The 16,254-nt window shown below is 49.3% G+C and overlaps 1 long non-coding RNA gene across 2 annotated transcripts; it reads right to left on the reverse strand.

Moving 5' to 3' along the window:
* Positions 1-8,799: 8,799 nt before the first annotated feature.
* Positions 8,800-10,896, reverse strand: LOC139795476 (uncharacterized). 2 transcript variants are annotated; one of them, XR_011725500.1, is made up of 3 exons: positions 10,848-10,896; positions 8,958-10,507; positions 8,800-8,862 (listed from the first exon to the last, which is right to left on the reverse strand). It is a non-coding gene; the product is annotated as an uncharacterized lncRNA (long non-coding RNA). The 2 variants fall into 2 exon arrangements; XR_011725501.1 differs by lacking the exon at positions 10,848-10,896 and having other exon boundaries at positions 8,958-10,004; positions 10,097-10,539.
* Between the last annotated feature and the right edge of the window lie 5,358 nt (positions 10,897-16,254).

The following is a 16,254-nucleotide window of genomic DNA, read 5'->3' on the forward strand; positions in this document are numbered from 1 at the left end:
TTCACTACAGAGAACAGTGAGCAGCTGACTGTCTGGCTGCTTCTGGTTACAGGAGGACAAAAAAAGAACAGAGTGCAGCTGAGTAATGGGGAACATCTGGTTTCTAAAGGTCCAAAATAGAGAGTGTGTTTGGCTGCTTCACATGCTGTTTCCGGTTGCTGGAAGGACTGGTGTCTGTCAGCAAGCTGGCAAGCATTTAAAAACCCATTTACACATCTAATATCTGCTTTGACACACTCACACAGACTCCCTGGAGCAAAATATCCTCTGTCCCTCCTGGTCCCACACTCCCCCCTCACCTCTACCAGACACCCTGACAGCCCTCACAGCCCTTTACCCCTCCCCACTGTAACTCCAGTGCTCAAAACACATCTAGGAAGACTATTAGGCAGGATTCGTCATTACACTCATAACATCAAAGGAATGCTCTTGCTGGGTGCAGAAAAAGCTTCCATCCTTCCTTACTCCATTGCTGGGGTAGAGAACCCTGTATGGCTGCCTCTACTTGTATCACAAGAGACACCTACACACACACTGCAACAGTAGCGGCCTCGCATCCTGCTTAGACAGCAAAGCTGAAAGTAAAAAAGGACTCCTGAAAGTAAAAAAATAAATTCACCAGCTGCTCATGAAGTGTCCACATGTTTATACATATCCTATTTAAATACTTCTATAGGCAAGTATTTCACTTCCTTTTTGCAATCATGTAACTCGTACAACTGTTAACCGATACCATTACGTTTTCTATCTCAAACACGGGGATAATTTGACCAGGAATTTTTTGTGTGTTACACAACCGGGAGGGAGAGCTGCCCAAAGGAGATGCTACCAAACCCCCAGGGAAATACCCCATTTAGAGGGAGACAGAAACAAAGTACTTCAGAGCACTCCATCAAAACACCAGCAAAAGATACCTGCAGCATCCAGCTGTCTCTCTGTTCAAAGATTTAGAATAGATAATTAACTAAACTAGGTAATATATGAGATCTAAAGCATTATGGGGCTCTCGGCGTCTAAACAATGCAGTTTGTACTTTATACAACTGTTTTTGTTACATTTATGATACAAAAAATCTGTAGTAACTCTTTGGCTTTAATTTTTGAAGGATGATGGAGAGAAGGGAGGGTAAAACTGCAGGAGTCAAACAAATCCCCACTGCTGCAGTATATAAGCTTACCAAAAAGGACTCTCTGCTTTGTTAATACATCTGGATGTACCAAAACATGCAGAGGAATGCATTTTCATCATCTCAGCTGCTGCAATTGTGAACCACAAAGCCAGAAACACCATCAACTTGAGAAAGATGTGCTGTGCTTCCATCTTGAGAATGACCTTCTCTTCTTTTTTTTTTTTTTTGAAGGAGGAAAGAGTCTTGATGCCGGTGACTTCCACAGACTCTTTTGGGATCTGCTCTGATGGGGAGTTTCCAAAATGCAACAGCTTTGAATGAGAGGCATTTCTGTTTTGGACTCTCTCTTCCCATCTTCTATCAATATTCATGCTGAAGGGCAGTTGTTCCTGGTCTCCCAGCTTAGCTTGCAGCAGGCCAGGGATCAGATTCCTTCCTCAAGAAAAGGCACATCAGGTAACTGATATATTTCTGCAATCACCAGGCTCGTCTTCATAAAAAAAAAAAAAAAAAAAGCAGAGTGCCAGCAGGAAGCATCCGGAAGAATCCTATGGGTTGGCAAACCTCTTCTGCGACAACCACCTTCACCATCCCTTGAAGGACTCATCATCCCTAAAGACACCCCCCAAAGTCATATAGAAATAGCACTTAGGGATATGGCTTAAGTTCTTGTCAGTGTAAAGTTAATGGTTGGACTCTATGATCTTGAAGGTCTTTTCTAATAGAGGTAATTCTGTGATTAGCACCATGGGCTTCCCCTCACCTGCTCTGTACCCATTCGATGCCAGATACTGCATCCGTCATTGTTTGTAGAACCAAAGCTACACCAAGAGACAAAATGACAGGTATACTTGAAGGGAGTCACCAGCTCCATGTTCATCCTCACTACTACCCCAGCACACCTCAAATACTCATCCAGTCCCAAAAGTGGCCTACAAAGTTCATGCAAGAAAGTAACTGCTTCACTGAGTAGCCACATTATTCTCTGCTCTTTGACACTGACCTTACCTCGGACTACTTGCTATAGTCAGCAGCTTTGTCCCAGTGAGCCTGCTTACGATATTTGCAAAAAACAAAAGGAACGTACCAAGATGCTGCCTCAAACAGCACCCTGCCTACAACAATTACCATCTCTTACTCCTTTTACCTTGCCAATTTGCATATCCAGCCTATGCAATTTTCTTGTTGTCACATGGTGACTACAATAGAACCTATAAACATCAACTGATGCTTCTAACTTCAACAACACACCCGAAAAATAACTGCTCTTTGGTCCCACTAGTCATCACTCACCTCACCCCAGTCACCTTCAGTGACTATCCCACTTCGCTTACTGCTTCTACCTTCAAAATGAGTTAAACACACACTGTAATCAGGTAGCTACCAGAAGCACAATCCCTCCAGCACTACACACTGACTGACCTGACTGCACTCTGCTCCCTCATTTCTTCTCACGAGCGCATATTTGTCCTTTGCATCTGAAAGAAAGTGTTACACAAGTCACTGGAATGCTGAACAATGGACAGACAATTCCAGATATCTCCATCCCAGTTAGGAACCCCATCTAGAGTATTACTACCCTCATGCCATTAATAAACACAGCCCCACAACTTTAAACCCATACACATACAACCGTTAACTACTGAGAGGGTCAATCTCCTGCGCTGCACAGGAAAAACCCTCTCATGAGGGTCCCATCACCTTCAAACACCATCAAAGCAACTGCCCACCCAGCCTGAGTATGGCTGCTCTACCTAAGATCACTGTAAAATTGTGGCCTAAAAACTACAGGCAAACATCAGCAGAGACCCTTATGGCTCTTCAATATCCCCAACTCTACAATCTGGGCAGAGCAGCTCCAGGCCAAACACACAAACACAGACCAACCCAAGAAACACCACTGCAAACTACAAGATGAAACATTAATAGAAAACTCCCCAAAAGAATTACTCTGGGCTCCGAGAAGTTGGCCAAGATGATCTACAGGGATGCAAGGGTGAGGCAAGGAGGCCCCATGGTGACATCAAGTGTCATAGAACACTTCCTGTTACAATAATTACTCTTCAAAATAACATATCAGATGTACAAGAAGACTAGCATCAAGACCTAAGGATGCAGAGACAAGGTTGCAAATGTGGAAAATTTATGACCAGAGATGCTCATTCGTTCATAAAGAAGATTACAAAAGATGCCTATCAAGAAATTTGCAAGACGCAAGAAAAGAAGGATCCAGATGGCACTATGATGATGATGACTAAATGTGTTCAACACCATGGGGATGATGTTCAAATATTACTTGTCCTGTGAGGGACTCTGGAACCCAAGACTTGCGGGCAATAAGACCTACAGAGATGCGTCTGCTAAAAGCGAGGGAATGAAGCGACGGATGCCCGAGAAGCCGCCTTCAAGACCTGAGGACGCAAGGATGCGGGGAACGAGTCCCCCTCGGGGAAACTGGATGGACAGAGATCAGACGACAATGCAATTGAGAATGACGTTGCAGAAGACAGCCATCAAGAAACTTCCAAGTCAAGAGACCGATCTGCAATTTAGACTCAAGCAGAAGAACACGCTGCTGACCAGCACCGTGCTGAGCAGGAAAGGCTTTCCAGGGAGGATGCCCAAGATGCTGGACTTGCTCTGTGAGGACACAGAGGACCATCACAGCCTCAGGAAGCTCTAAGACAACAAAGACTGACAACACAAAACCCACAACCCCACACACCGAGGCTGGAGCTGCCCTGCCCATGCTGGAATCACACTGGAAAGTAACCTGTTCCCTTCACCCACCCAAAGGGGGCTGCTTCCAGACAGTCCTCTACCCTACACTAACTTCAAAACACCACCTGCAATTCCCAACCTCGGCTCCTCTGCTCAGCCCCTCCCCACCCGCCCCTGGGCCCTCAACTTATCTTCAAGAGCGACAGCAGCACAAAGCCATGGTCAGTAATGACAACCACATTGTTTGACTGGGATGTGCTTCCAGTCGCACGGTTCCTCTTCATCCCCTAGACGTAAAAAGGAAAAAGCACAACCCACAGGTCACCCACAGCGCTGGCACAAGTCCCACCTAAGCCGACGCACGCTACTTCTGCTGCACTCACCTCCTCAAGGGAGCCCCATGGTATACCACGCACCTTCTCCTTCCAGAGTTGAACGCTATCACCACCATTGCTTGGGGCACCTGAAACACCAAGAGAAAGAGTTCCTGTTCTGTTGATCAGAAGTCAACAGCCCCATGAACCCCCTCACTACCAACTCAACTCAACTTCAACGCTCATCCGGTTCCAAAGGTGGCACGCACAGCGCCTGCAAAAACAAAAGGAAACGTTTAAGTGACTTGATGTAAAATACATGGCTGACCCACCCCACCACCATCTCACCCTCTCCAGCCGCTCCTAAATGTGTGTCTTTGTCCCTCCAAGGATGGTTGTGGCACCTGCAAAAGCCAAAGCAAAAGGCACGTGCTGAGGTAGTGCCTCAGCCTCCCACCCATCTGCCTGCCATCCTCGTGGGGTGCCGAAAGTAGGTTCAAGGGACACCTGGAAAACACAAAAAACGGGATGCCAATGTCTTCAACGACAATAAAACACCCGAGAAATAACTGCTCCTCCAGCACGCCAGCCTTTGCTCACCTTGCCACAGCCACCTCCGGAACAGATATTCTGCTTCCTTGGCTGCTCTCACCTTCAAAAGGACAAACAAACCATAATGTGGTCAGGTAGGCAGGAGGGGGACCTTCACTCCAACACCAACTAACCTTTGGGTGGTGCTCTTCTCTCCTCCTGCTCTGTCATGTACATCCTTGTCACATGGGATCTGAAAAAGGGTGATACACAAGTCACTAGAACACTGCCCAACAGTGCTGGACTAGTCCTTTAGGGCTCTTCCAAAAAACCCCAAACCTGCAACTCTGGGAAAAGCAGCTCCAAGCCAAACACTCAGACCACTTCAAGACACAGGCCTGAAAATCATGAGACTTGATCTCAAGAGAACACCAAGCAAAAAGAATATCTCTGGGATCCAAGACTGTTGGGCAAGAAGACCTATAGCGATGCGGCTGTGAAGTGAGGGGCTGAAGCAACAGATGCCCACCAAGCCAGGCTTGAAGACCTAAGGATGCAGAGAACAAGTGCTACTCTGCGAAAATCCATGACCAGAGATGCTGATTAATATGGAAAAGTGTTTCAGAATACCACCATCAAGAAACTTCCCAGATGCAAGAATAATCCATGTGTTTAACTTGTCATGAAAGAAAAAGATGCTGCTGACTAGTACTGTGCTGATGAGAGAAGACCTTCCAGGGATGATGCCCAACATGAGGGAATGGCTCTGTGAGGACAAAGAGGACATTGAGGGATGAGGAAGTTATCAAACACTCAAGACAGACAACACAAAGTACACACCACCACACACAAAGGCTGGAGCTGCCCTGCCCAGGCCAAACCAATGCTGTAAACTCATCTGCCCCCTTCACCTGACCAAAGCAAGCTGCTCCCAGACAGCCCTCTCCCCAGTTCTAACTTCAAAACCACTCCCTGCCGTTCCCAGCTTTGTCCCTTCTGCCCATCCCCAGTCCCTCCACTTGTCTTTGGTGGTAGGGGTCCAAAGCCATGGTCAGCAAAGAAAGACAAAACCATCCACAGGGATGTTCCTGCAGCCACAAGTTGCCTGTTCATCATCTGCCAAAAAAGAAAAAAACAACCAAACAAAGAAACCACATCACCACACATAATAATTTCCACCTGAAATTGCAACATGAGCCAGCACCAACCTCTTAGAGAAGACCCAGCTTCTCATGAGTCCTGTGAGGTCTCACCCACCTGCTCATCTCAGAATTAGGCGCTGCAGGACACAATGAAGGGCACCTAAAATACACAAAACCACTGTTTGGCTTGAAAAAAGTCACTACATACATGAACCTCCTAAATTACCACCCCAGCTTACCTCCAACACTCAGCTCCAAAGGTGACAAAAAACAAACAAGACAAAATAAAACAAACGAAACACACAAAAAAACCCAACAAAAACAACCAACCCCACACCAAAAAAAACCTGGCAAAACAAAGAGAAACACTTAACTGAATTGATATTAAACACCCGGCTGACCTGGCCCACAACCATCTCGCCTGCCCCAACTGCTCCTCTACACGTGGCTTTGTACCTCCAAGGCAGTGTGTGGCACCTGCAAAAGTCAAAGGAAAAGCCACATGCTGAGATATTGCCCCAGTCAACAGGCAGTCCACACCAGCCTTTCCTCAGAAAACTTCAACATCCCTTCTGCAAAAACTCCCAACCTCAGCACTTCACTTCAGTCCCTCACCTTATCTTCCTGAGGGATGGTGGTTTTGGATCTATGTCCAGCAAAACACCACGCTGTCTGAGGGGCACGTTCCTCTTCATCCCCTGCAATCAGAAAGAAAGGAAAATCAGAAACAGTGTCACCAATAAGGTGCACTTCAGCCATCAACAACCACTTATGCTACACCCACCTCCTCAAAAGAGCCCCACCCAGTTCCACTCACCTCCGTGATCCAGAGTTGAATGCTGTGTCCACCACTGCTTTGGACACCTAGAAGACCAAGAGGAAGAGTTACTGTTCTGCTGATCAGTAGCCACCAGCTCCACGAACCCACTCTCTACCACCCCAGCTCACCTTCAGTGCTCGTCCGGTTCCAAAGGCGGCACGCGCAGCACCTGAAACGTAAGGGAAACCTTTAACAGAGTTGACGTTAATACATGGCTGACCCAGCCCACAGCCATCTCGCCTTCTCCAGCTGTTCCTCAAGACATGGTTTTGTCACTCCGGCACCGTGTGTGACACCTGCAAAAGTCAAAGCAAAAGGCACACGCTGAGATATTGACCCCAACAACAAGCAGCCCACTGTGACGTCCATCTCCTGCTTCTTTACCTCGGCCTCTCACCCATCTGCCGGCCATCTCTTTGGGGTGCCAAAACAAGGCTAGGAGTGCACCTGAAAAAAAACCACAAACAACAAGGGATGTTCATGACGAACCAATAATACAACACCTGAGAATAACTGCTCCTCCAGCCCACCGGCCTTTGCTCACCTTGCCACAGCCACCTCCGGTGCCCGTATCTCGCTTCGCTCGCCGCCTCCGCCTTCAAAACGACAACAAACCGTAACGTGGGCAGGTAGCCAAGGGGGGCACCTTCCCACCAACTCCACGCCCTAACCAACCTTTGGGTGGCGGCCTCCTCTCCTCCTCCATCGGATTCCTGCTAGTCATTGACACTTGGGACCTGAAAAAACAGGATTACCCAAATCACTGGAAAGCTGCTCAGCACCGAGTCAGTCAGGTTGTGGCGCTTCCCATGGCCCCTCATCCTACACAGCAGGCAGGGCAGCTCCAAGCCAAACGCTCACACCCACAGACCAATATGAGACACAGCCATGTGAGTCACAAGACTCGACCTCAAGATGAAACTCGCAGCAAGATGCGGGACTCTGGAATCCAAGACTTTGGGGCAATAAGACCTACAGAGATGCGTCTGCTAAAAGCGAGGGAATGAAGCGACGGATGCCCGAGAAGCCGCCTTCAAGACCTGAGGACGCAAGGATGCGGGGAACGAGTCCCCCTCGGGGAAACTGGATGGACAGAGATCAGATGACAATGCAATTGAGAATGACGTTGCAGAAGACAGCCATCAAGAAACTTCCAAGTCAAGAGACCGATCTGCAATTTAGACTCAAGCAGAAGAACACGCTGCTGACCAGCACCGTGCTGAGCAGGAAAGGCTTTCCAGGGAGGATGCCCAAGATGCTGGACTTGCTCTGTGAGGACACAGAGGACCATCAAGGCCTCAGGAAGCTCTAAGACAGCAAAGACTGACAACACAAAACACACAACCCCACACACCGAGGCTGGAGCTGCCCTGCCCATGCTGTAATCATACTGGAAAGTAACCTGTTCCCTTCACCCACCCAAAGGGGGCTGCTTCCAGACAGTCCTCTACCCTACACTAACTTCAAAACACCACCTGCAATTCCCAACCTCGGCTCCTCTGCTCAGCCCCTCCCCACCCGCCCCTGGGCCCTCAACTTATCTTCAAGAGCGACAGCAGCACAAAGCCATGGTCAGTAATGAAAACCTCATTGTTTGAATGGGATGTGCTTCCAGTCACACGGTTCCTCTTCATCCCCTAGACGTAGAAAAGGAAAAAACACAACGCACAGGTCACCCACAGCGCTGGCACAAGTCCCACCTAAGCCAATGCATGCTACTTCTGCTGCACTCATCTCCTCAAGGGAGCCCTAAGGTATACCACGCACCTTCTTGTTCCAGAGTTGAACGCTATCACCACGATTGCTTGAGGCACCTGAAACACCAAGAGAAAGAGTTCCTGTTCTGTTGATCAGAAGTCACCAGCCCCATGAACCCCCTCACTATCAACTCAACTTCAATGCTCATCCGGTTCCAAAGGTGGCACGCACAGTGCCAAAGGAAACGTTTAAGTGACTTGATGTAAAATACATGGCTGACCTACCCCACCACCATCTCACCCTCTCCAGCCGCTCCTAAATGTGTGTCTTTGTCCCTCCAAGGATGGTTGTGGCACCTGCAAAAGCCAAAGCAAAAGGCACGTGCTGAGGTAGTGCCTCCAACAACAGGCAGCCCACTGTGATGTCCACCTCCTGCCCCTTTACCTCAGCCTCTCACCCATCCGCCTGCCACCCTTGTGGGGTGCCAAAAGTAGGTTTGGAGGACACCTGGAAAACACAAAAAACAGGGGATGCCAATGCCTTCAACGAAAAAAAACCACCTGAGAAATAACTGCTCCTCCAGCACGCCAGCCTTTGCTCACCTTGCCACAGCCACCTCCGGAACAGATATTCTGCTTCCTTGGCTGCTCTCACCTTCAAAAGGACAAACAAACCATAATGTGGTCAGGTAGGCAGGAGGGGGACCTTCACTCCAACACCAACTAACCTTTGGGTGGTGCTCTTCTCTCCTCCTGCTCTGTCATGTACATCCTTGTCACATGGGATCTGAAAAAGGGTGATACACAAGTCACTAGAACACTGCCCAACAGTGCTGGACTAGTCCTTTAGGGCTCTTCCAAAAAACCCCAAACCTGCAACTCTGGGAAAAGCAGCTCCAAGCCAAACACTCAGACCACTTCAAGACACAGGCCTGAAAATCATGAGACTTGATCTCAAGAGAACACCAAGCAAAAAGAATATCTCTGGGATCCAAGACTGTTGGGCAAGAAGACCTATAGCGATGCGGCTGTGAAGTGAGGGGCTGAAGCAACAGATGCCCACCAAGCCAGGCTTGAAGACCTAAGGATGCAGAGAACAAGTGCTACTCTGCGAAAATCCATGACCAGAGATGCTGATTAATATGGAAAAGTGTTTCAGAATACCACCATCAAGAAACTTCCCAGATGCAAGAATAATCCATGTGTTTAACTTGTCATGAAAGAAAAAGATGCTGCTGACTAGTACTGTGCTGATGAGAGAAGACCTTCCAGGGATGATGCCCAACATGAGGGAATGGCTCTGTGAGGACAAAGAGGACATTGAGGGATGAGGAAGTTATCAAACACTCAAGACAGACAACACAAAGTACACACCACCACACACAAAGGCTGGAGCTGCCCTGCCCAGGCCAAACCAATGCTGTAAACTCATCTGCCCCCTTCACCTGACCAAAGCAAGCTGCTCCCAGACAGCCCTCTCCCCAGTTCTAACTTCAAAACCACTCCCTGCCGTTCCCAGCTTTGTCCCTTCTGCCCATCCCCAGTCCCTCCACTTGTCTTTGGTGGTAGGGGTCCAAAGCCATGGTCAGCAAAGAAAGACAAAACCATCCACAGGGATGTTCCTGCAGCCACAAGTTGCCTGTTCATCATCTGCCAAAAAAGAAAAAAACAACCAAACAAAGAAACCACATCACCACACATAATAATTTCCACCTGAAATTGCAACATGAGCCAGCACCAACCTCTTAGAGAAGACCCAGCTTCTCATGAGTCCTGTGAGGTCTCACCCACCTGCTCATCTCAGAATTAGGCGCTGCAGGACACAATGAAGGGCACCTAAAATACACAAAACCACTGTTTGGCTTGAAAAAAGTCACTACATACATGAACCTCCTAAATTACCACCCCAGCTTACCTCCAACACTCAGCTCCAAAGGTGACAAAAAACAAACAAGACAAAATAAAACAAACGAAACACACAAAAAAACCCAACAAAAACAACCAACCCCACACCAAAAAAAACCTGGCAAAACAAAGAGAAACACTTAACTGAATTGATATTAAACACCCGGCTGACCTGGCCCACAACCATCTCGCCTGCCCCAACTGCTCCTCTACACGTGGCTTTGTACCTCCAAGGCAGTGTGTGGCACCTGCAAAAGTCAAAGGAAAAGCCACATGCTGAGATATTGCGCCAGTCAACAGGCAGTCCACACCAGCCTTTCCTCAGAAAACTTCAACATCCCTTCTGCAAAAACTCCCAACCTCAGCACTTCACTTCAGTCCCTCACCTTATCTTCCTGAGGGATGGTGGTTTTGGATCTATGTCCAGCAAAACACCACGCTGTCTGAGGGGCACGTTCCTCTTCATCCCCTGCAATCAGAAAGAAAGGAAAATCAGAAACAGTGTCACCAATAAGGTGCACTTCAGCCATCAACAACCACTTATGCTACACCCACCTCCTCAAAAGAGCCCCACCCAGTTCCACTCACCTCCGTGATCCAGAGTTGAATGCTGTGTCCACCACTGCTTTGGACACCTAGAAGACCAAGAGGAAGAGTTACTGTTCTGCTGATCAGTAGCCACCAGCTCCACGAACCCACTCTCTACCACCCCAGCTCACCTTCAATGCTCGTCCGGTTCCAAAGGTGGCACGCGCAGCACCTGAAACGTAAGGGAAACCTTTAACAGAGTTGACGTTAATACATGGCTGACCCAGCCCACAGCCATCTCGCCTTCTCCAACTGTTCCTCAAGACACGGCTTTGTCACTCCGGCACCGTGTGTGACACCTGCAAAAGTCAAAGCAAAAGGCACACGCTGAGATACTGCCCCCAACAACACCCAAGCCACTGTGACGTCCATCTCCTGCTTCTTTACCTCGGCCTCTCACCCATCTGCCGGCCATCTCTTTGGGGTGCCAAAACAAGGTTAGGAGTGCACCTGAAAAAAACCACAAACAACAAGGGATGTTCATGACAAGCCAATAATACAACACCTGAGAATAACTGCTCCTCCAGCCCACCGGCCTTTGCTCACCTTGCCGCAGCCACCTCTGGTGTCCGTATCCCGCTTCGCTCAATGCTTCCACCTTCAAAATGACAACAAAACATAATGCGGTGAAGCAGCCAAAGGAGACACCTTCCCACCAACTCCACGCCCGAACCGACCTTTGGGTGGCGGCCTCCTCTCCTCCTCCATCTGTTTCTTGATGGTCATCGACACGTGGGATCTGAAAAACAGGATTATGCAAATCACTGGGAAGCTGCTCAGCACCGAGTCGGTCACTTAATGGCGCTTCCCACGGCCCCTGATCCTACGCAGCAGGCAGGGCAGCTCCAAGCCAAACACTCACAGGTACAGACTGACCAAAAGACACAGCCACGTGAGTCACAAGACTTGAGCTCAAGATAAAACTCGCAGCAAGAAGAGGGACTCTGGAATCCAAGACTTGTGGGCAATAAGACCCCCGGGCCCTCAACTTATCTTTCAGAGAACTGGCACTCCAAAGCCATAGTTAGCCCAGAAAAAAAAAAAAAATAGGAGTGGCTCAGGATAATCCTCAACTTGCTAGGTTCCCCTTCACCACCTGCATTTAAAAAAAAAAAAAAAAATAAAAAAATAAAAACAATCACACCACAATACCAAAAAAACTAACCAAAAACCCCCCACACACACATATAACCACAACACCAAAATACCTACCAGAATATTTGGCAGTAAGTCCAACATCAGCCAGCCCCGTTCTCTTCCAAATGGCCCAGCTTTACAGAAGAGCCCTGCGGGGTCCCACTCACCCACGCTTTCCAGGTTTGGACGCTGTAGGTATCGTCATTCAGGGCAACTAAAAGGCACAAAACTATTTTTCTGCTTGAGAGAAGACACTAGCTCCACAAGCTCTGCACTACCACCTCACCTCCAATGCTCATTCAATTCCTGCAACTTGCTAGCATCATGCCAGGGAGGGACAGGCTCCCATCAACCACCCAAAGGGCACCGCTTCTGAACAGCTCGCTCCCCTACAGTACCTTTAAAACCCGAGCCAGCGATTCCTAACCTTGACCCCTCTACACAGACCCTCCCCAACCATCCTCCCTTTCTCTTACCTTTCAAACGGCTGGGGCTCTGAAGCACTGGACAGAAAAGTAACCCACATCAGCTGACGGGCATCTTCCCAAAACCACAAAGTTCCTCCTCACCATCTGTAATAACAAACAGCAATGCCAGCAGAAACAGGATATCAGCTAAATACCAACCTCTTCCACAAGCTCCTCATAACCCCCGACTTGCCCTGTTCTGCTTGTGAGATCGAGCCTCCTCGTTACCATCCCGTCTCACCTCCAGCGCTCTTCCCCCTCTAAAGGTGGCACGCACAGCTCCTGCAAAAAGAAAGGGAAACACTTGCGTTGAAGTAAAATCTCTGGATGAGCCAGCCCGCAACCGTCTCACCTTCTCTGACCGCTCCTCAACCCGTGGCTTTGTGTGGCACCTGCAAAAGTCAAAGGAAAAGCACATGCCGAGATACTGCCTAAAACAACAGGCAGCCCACTGTGATATCCACCTCCCGCTTGCTCCTTTACCTTGGCCCCTTGCCCGTCTGCCTGCCAGCCTTGTGGGGTGCCAAAATGAGGTTTGGAGGGCTCCCAAAAAGCACAAAAAGCAGGGGATGCGAATGCCTTCCACAGCAATACAACATCTGAGAAATAACTGCTCCTGCAGCCCACCAACATTTGGTCTACGGAATGCTGCTCAACACATGGACAATTCCTCTGAGACTCTTCCAAGGGCCCTTGACCCTACAATGTGGGCAGGACAGCTCCAAGCCAAACTCTCAATAATGAGGCCAACCCAATACACAGCGCTGCAAACCACAAGACTCGACCTCAAGAGGAAACTCACAGTAAGATGAATGATTCCAGGATCCAAGACAGCTCGGCTGGAAGACATCCAGGGATGCAACAGTGACGCATGGAGGCTCCATTGTGGCCCCAAGAGTGCCGAACAACATCGCCTTTTAAAGAAGCTACTTTCTAAGCTTAGATGACAGGTAAATGAGAAGCCTGGATTCGAGACCTAAGGACACAGGGAACCGGTCCCAGTTTAAGAAAATCCACAATTAGAGATTCTGATGGAGTTAGGAAGAACATGTCAGAAGACAACCTTTGAGAAAGCTACGATACACAAGACTGTTCCATGTTGTGAATTTGTTATGCAAGACAAAGCATTACTGAATGTGCTGATAAGGTGTTTTAGACCCTAGGGATGGTGCCCAAGGTGCAAGACTTGCTCTGTGAGCACAACGAGGACACTAAGGCCGTAGAAAGCTCTAAGACAACAAAGAAACAGCAGAAACTACACACCAAAACACACAAAGGCTGGAGCTGCCCTGCCCGTGTTTGCATCGTGTTGGAATCTAACCTGGTCCCTTCACGTGACCAAAGGGGGCTGCTCCTGGACAGCCTTCTCCCCTACACTAACTTCCAACCCCTTTCCTGCAATTCTCAACTTTCCCCCTCCCTGCCCAGCCCTTCCTCACACCTGGTTCCTCTTATCTTTAGGGGGGTTGGCACCTGAAGCCATGGTCAACAAGGAAAGCCACGTCAGGGGGCTAGGATGTTCCTGTAGCCACAGGGTTCCTCTTCATCATGTGCCATGAAAAAATTTCCAACCAACAGTACCACGAGCAAGTCCCACATCAATAAACACTGACCTCTTAGAGAACACTGAACTCCTCCAAAGAGCCCCTGAGTGTTCCACTTACCCTCTCATTCCAGATTTGAACACTGCAGCCGTTTGGAGAACCCAAAAATACCAAGACAGAGCAAACCACCGCACCCATCAGAAGCTGCCACTCCTGCTCCTCTCACCCAATAGAGCTCCAAGCACAACACAGACGCAGAGCAGACTGAGCCCCAGAGTAGAGGTGGAGGCTTATACACCCTGGTCCCCACTGCCCTTCCCAAAATCCCTTGGGAAAGCCCCCTCATCAACCTGACTGGCCACACCTGGGCTACCCCAGCCTGTAGTCAGGTAGGGCCTAGCTAGGGCCTGGCAGTCGGAAGATATCGTGTTGTATGGGAAGACAGGGCCTCTCTCTCTTATCGGTAGTAAGATAGTGATGTAAGCGGACAGCAATGTCTCTGTAAGCCTAAGCTATATAAGGCTGTATCACCTGTGAATAAACGCCATTTTGCCTATCCACCACATTGGTGTCTGTGAGCATGATGGACGGAGTTCACCGTTCCTGAACCAGGTCGCCACGCCTAATGATAGGCAACACAGCCCCAGCTGGAGCACTTCAGAGAACATCATCCCCTGCTCCTGCCACAGCTGGGAGCTCAGTCCCCAGGGTCTGCTAAAAACCCACAAACACAGCCCACCACCCCTACTCCCCCCAGGGCACTCTGAAGGCAGGAAAAGGTTCATTTAGTCTTCTCAAAAATCCCAACAGAGTTGGGGACAAGCCTCAGAGCCAGAGAAAGAGAGAAAAGGCAAGAGAAGAGCATGAGAGACAGAGAGAGAAAAAGAAGACGGCCTGGGAAAAAAGAAGGCCACAGCCATAGGGGGAGGAGTAGAAGGACAGGGCCACAGTGACAAGAAGGCAGCAGGGAACCAAGCCACAGTCAGAGCTGCCAAGGAGCATCACAACAGCCACTGCCAACCTCTTCAGCACCAGACTCCTCAGATCCCCCACATCCCACCCCTCCCTCCAAGCCCTTCCTCACACATGGTTCCTCTTATCTTTAGGGGGGTTGGCACCTGAAGCCATGGTGAACAAGGAAAGCTACGTCAGGGGGCTAGGATGTTCCTGTAGCCACAGGGTTCCTCTTCATCATGTGCCACGAAAAAATTCCAACCAACAGAACCACCAGCAAGTTCCACATCAGTAAACACTGACCTCTTAGAGAATGCTGAACTCCTCCAAAGAGCCCCTAGGTGTTCCCCTTTCCCTCTCATTCTAGAGTTGAACACTGCAGGCATTACCACTTGGGGAACCAAAAAATACCAAGATGGAGGAAACAACCACTGCACCAGCCAAAAGCCCCCAGCCCTCCTCCTCTTACCTTGAAGAGCTCCAAGCACACCACAACTGCCAAGCAGACTGAGCCCTTGAGTAGAGGTGCAGGCTTCTATACCCTCCCCAGAGTCCTTTGGGAAAGCCCCCTCATCAACCTGACTGGCCACACCTGGGCTACCCCAACCCCAGCTGGAGCCCTTCAGAGAACATCATCCCCTGCTCCTGCCACAGCTGGGAGCTCAGTCCCCAGGGTCTGCTAAAAACCCACAACCACAGCCCACCACCCCTACTCCCCCCAGGGCACTCTGAAGGCAGGAAAAGGTTCATTTAGGCTTCTCAAAAATCCCAGCAGAGTTGGGAGAAGGCTCAGAGCGAGAGCAAGCTAGAGTCACAATGACAAGAAGGGAGAAGGGGCCACCCAGTTTTCAGTGGTCACTCTTTGCATTTGTTTGCCATGGTGCTCTACCCACAGCACAACCAACAATTGGGTTATGGGTTTTGGTTTTATCACAAACCTCGAATTCAGAAGCCCTCGGCGGCCTGTCTCCACTGTTGATCGATGGGGCTCCTGTAGCAGAAGGAACTTTCCTTGAGGGACGGCGCTTCGAAGTCAAGCAGGTATTGTTGTTGGGGGTGCACAAACAATGCTCCCATCTTGTCACCTTGGACTTGGCTTGCCTTGTTCAATGCTTGTGCTTGGGACTCTGCTCTCCTCCTCCTCTGGCTGCTCCAGAGTGAGCCGGGTATGCCCTCTGAAGCTCACCTTTTACTGGTTGCCCAATCCTGCTAATGCACAGCTGGGGTTTGGCCTTAATTGGGCACAGGTGGGCTTGGCACAAGCTAAGTCCTCCCACCTTGTAATTAGCCAATCCTGATTGCCTC

Source organism: Heliangelus exortis, chromosome 3 (assembly GCF_036169615.1).
Source record: "Heliangelus exortis chromosome 3, bHelExo1.hap1, whole genome shotgun sequence".
NCBI classification, from domain to species: Eukaryota; Metazoa; Chordata; class Aves; order Apodiformes; family Trochilidae; genus Heliangelus; species Heliangelus exortis.